The 4,305-nt window shown below is 37.5% G+C and overlaps 1 non-coding gene across 1 annotated transcript; it reads right to left on the bottom strand.

Annotated features, from left to right (window-relative positions):
* Positions 1-712: 712 nt before the first annotated feature.
* trnav-cac (transfer RNA valine (anticodon CAC)) lies at positions 713-785 on the bottom strand. Its single transcript has one exon. It is a non-coding gene; the product is annotated as a tRNA-Val (tRNA).
* Between the last annotated feature and the right edge of the window lie 3,520 nt (positions 786-4,305).

Here is a 4,305-nt window from a genome sequence, read left to right as displayed (position 1 = left end):
GGCTACACAAAGATTTTTAAAAAAATGTCATTAGAAGGAAAACTAATGTTATATTTAAATTTAATTATTGTTATATATATATATATATATATATATATATATATATATATATATATATATATATATATATATATATATATATATATATATATATATATATATATATATTATAAGTAATATCATTTTTTTGTGTGTGGAAACTTTCATATTCACAAGAAGAAATGGTCAAGATCCAAGACAAACTTTATTAATTTTCTTCAGGAGACTAAGGACTATTTCACCAGTTTGGAGAACATTGTTAATAAAAAAAAGTAAGGAAGATTTGTCATATTTTTAATGAATATACAGGTTTTTCTTTATTATGAATGGGTCAATGGTTTATACAAATTGGCATGTTTTGTTTTTGTTAGTTTATTTTGTTTTGGTTTGTTTTTTGTGTATTAATATGTTTATTTCTGTATTATATAATGTATACTACCAAGTTTCTCTGACTAATAGAAATAAATTAAAAAAATAAAGTGGTTAAATTTATTTATTTTATAATATAAATTACTCGCAATTACACCTTAAACAATAATTTGAAGCCCCCTTTTTGTAAAAAATAATAATAACAAACAAATAATAATAAAACATATATTATAATACAACATAAAACACATATTAATAATAAACTAACAAGCTTAGTATATATAGGGCAGGAAAATATACCCGTTGTTTCCGCCCGGTTTCGAACCGGGGACCTTTCGCGTGTGAGGCGAACGTGATAACCACTACACTACGGAAACCTGGGTGGACAAATTGGTTCGACCATGGTGTTTTGATTTTTCGCATTTGTTATGCTATGTCTCCATCTAGTGGCTGCTGACAGCAATTCTATGACGAAGTGCAACAAAAGTCCACAAGATGTCGCTCAAAATCAACAGGGTATCCGAAACGTATCAAAAAAGGTCTTAATGTGATTGTATTACACACAAAATGTCTAAATGTGTTTTAAAGACCACATTTTTAAAGCAAAAAATTTAATGAAAAGCAGATTGTTAGATCTTGATCTATCTATATGTTGAAAGTAAAGTAAAATGTAGCACACCATCAGCTTACATCTTTTTTTACCCAGTCAGCCCTAATATAATTAGGGAGGCTATATACGTTTCTGGGGAGATGCTTTTGTCTTTGCCCATGAAACAAAGCAGTCAGCAGAGGAGAGAGCCAGCACATCTGCGTTCAGATGGAGAGTTTGGGTCTCTTGACCCCCCTAAATCAACCACATCCCTTTCATGAGCTGTTCTGGCTCCCGAATCCAGCCCTCCGCTCAGGGTGGCTCCTGCCTGGAGAACCGACCGCCTGTCTAATATACTGCAGCCGCAGCCTTTCTCCAACGCTCAGAGATGTTCTCCTCCTCTTCCTGGCTTTCTATTTTGATTCATGCATACCAGAAAAACTCAGACTGGGTTTTACCTCAGACTCTCTTGACTACTAGGCCATCTGGGACCTCGATGAGCTCCTAACAAACGTTGCATGTAAAATTGCATTGTTTGCTATTAAATTTATTAAATTTATTTATTTATTTCTGGAACCAGAATTGTATTTCAAATGCTATATTTTAAATGATTTGATTAAGCTAGTTGCCAAAGGCAGCATTTCTCATTTTCATTTTGATGGCTAAAACAACTAAAACTGAAATATACTCAAATATATTGACATATTTTTTAAAAAACAACAACAAAATTACTAAAACATCAACCAAAATTAAAGGCACAATATGTATAAATATATATATATTTTTTTAAGTAGATTAAAATATCCTCGCAAATGTTAGCGCAAGTCAACTTGTGCACCGCTGACTGCTAGTCTATAAAGTTTTAAATGTGGATATTTTTCTTACACAAACACTTCACTTCAGAAGGCATTTATTAACTCCCAGAGCTGTGTGGAGCAGTTATATGATGGATAGATGCACTTTTATGGACTTTTAATGACCCCTGCCATTATAAAGCTTTGAAGAGCCAGGACATTTTTAATATAACTCAGGTTGTGTTCGTCTGAAAGAAGAATGTCATACATCTAAGATATTTTGAGGGTGAGTAAATCATGGGCTAATTTAAATTATGGGGTGAAATATCCCTCTAATATTATTTCAGTGATGTGTATTTTAACATAAAACTAAAGTCAGCACGAAAAGGTAGTTGCGCTCGCTTTTTCGTCCCTATTATGACGTATATCCAAGTGAAATGGATTCTCAAACAAGAACAGATACCCCGCCCTCACGCCAGGCACATTAATTAAAAAAAATAATAATAATGATGTGTGGGGATGAATAATTTATAATAAACAATTTTCCATAAAAGTAGCCTAAGAATTGTCCATTTTGATTTCATGGCGACTTCTCAGTGATACTAAAGTAACACTGGTGCACACTATAGCAATATAGTGTCCATAGGGTCTGTTAAAAGCGCTATATAAATGCAGTCCATTTACCATTTAAACCCAGCCTGATCTGCCAGCGATTTGATTTCGCCCGGCAGCTCAGTCTGGAAACTTGCACTTTCATTTACTGCTTCTGTTTTCATTTTGAGGGAACCAATCACAGACTGGCTTATCCACCTGTCGTGCTATTGGGGGGGGGGGGGGGGGGGGGGGTTAATAAGATGACAGAGAGAGATGGGTTGAAGGACTATCCAAATGCGTTCGGAGTCATCTGAATAATGCTCGTTGATCACGCCTCTTGTGCAGTAGAATACACAGAGCAGACTCCCCAGACCAATGTTCAATCTTAAACTGAGCTTGGTCTGGTGATAACAGTCTTGGCCAGACAAACAGTGACGAGTATTTTAACATAAAATGAACTCTCAAAAGTAAAGCCACTGCAGTCACATTCAAAACTCAACAGTGAAACGTGTTCTAGAGTTCAGGTGAGGTTGAGTCCTCAGACCACACAGAGCGACCCGTGGAAAACTGCTCCGGTTCTCTGGCAGCTGATGGAGGCTGGAGACTCGGGACATCTGCATGACATGTTTAAAGTCTCATGTGAAGATATTTGCTGACTGAAACCCAGTCTCATAAACTCATGTGCGCAAAGGGTCCAAAGGTTCTTTTCTGGAGTGATGTCATTTAAGAGGCTTTTTTTTTGTCTTAGTGTGAAGTAGATTTAAAGGCCCACTGAAATCAAAATTGAAGTTTTTTAGCTTTTAGTTAGCCTAGAAATCTAGACGCACCCTAGCGGCAGCAAATCTAATCTGCCCGCGAGTGTCGTCTAGCAACTCTCAATACACTTCTGAGCTGTAAACGCCAAACTCTTGCCGGGCCAATCACATCGTGTATAGAGTCGGTGGGCGGGGCCATAATGACGACGGCCGAGTTGCGTTTGCGTGCTTCTAGTAAACACAGAAACTGGCGAACGGCGGTCTTTCGAATTAGCTTTGACCGCGACTCTGGAAGACTTGGAGTTAAGCTTTTCTCTGAGAAAAGGACAAAGAACGGCACTGAAGTCATTCTTAAAAAGGGAAGATGTGTTCGGAGTTTAGCCGACCGGATACGGCGAATGTTTAATCTATCAACTAGCTCTGCTTCACCTTCGTTGCTCTGGTTGGTGTAGCGCTATCCTATCGCGTGCAGAGGGAGTTTGAAAGACATCCGTTTATCCCGCAGCGCGGATCATATGCGCGAGTCAGCGCAGACAACAAACATATCGACCCATTTGAATTCTGCACAGAATGCTGCATTTCAAAGCGATATGGAGGAGATTATGATGATAAACGGTTAGAGGAAACTGGCTTAGAGGAAACTGGCTTTACCAAACAGAAAGGTCCGTTCTAGTCAAACTGTATATTAACGAAACGCTATTGGCCGTTACAAAAAGGGGAGGAGCTTCTAACAGCTGGAGCCGTTTCAGGGGAAATCACGTCAACACATTGAGTAATGCGGCGCACTCCAAAGCACTGGGCCTTTAAAAAAAATGTATACATTCAAATATACACAAATTTCAATTATAACGTTTTCAAATGTAATTTATTTCTGTGAAGCTGAATTTTCTGCATCATTACTCCAGTCTTCAGAGTCACATGATTCTTCAGAAATCATTCTGATATGAGGATTTGCTGCTTATTTCTCATTTGTGCTGCTTCAAAAGTCAAATCTTACTGACCTCAAACCTTTGATCCAAAGTTTAAGTTAACATGCAGAAAACTCACCTACATGTGAGTAGTAGGCTATTCCAAAGTGTTCTAGTTCCCACTCACAAACACCCAAACCCGCCCTCCACACTCATCTCCATTGTGTCAGTGTAACATGGGGAGACAGTGAGTGTGA

Source organism: Pseudorasbora parva, chromosome 18 (assembly GCF_024679245.1).
Source record: "Pseudorasbora parva isolate DD20220531a chromosome 18, ASM2467924v1, whole genome shotgun sequence".
Taxonomy (NCBI): domain Eukaryota; kingdom Metazoa; phylum Chordata; class Actinopteri; order Cypriniformes; family Gobionidae; genus Pseudorasbora; species Pseudorasbora parva.
This window is presented reverse-complemented; position numbering and strand designations above follow the sequence as displayed.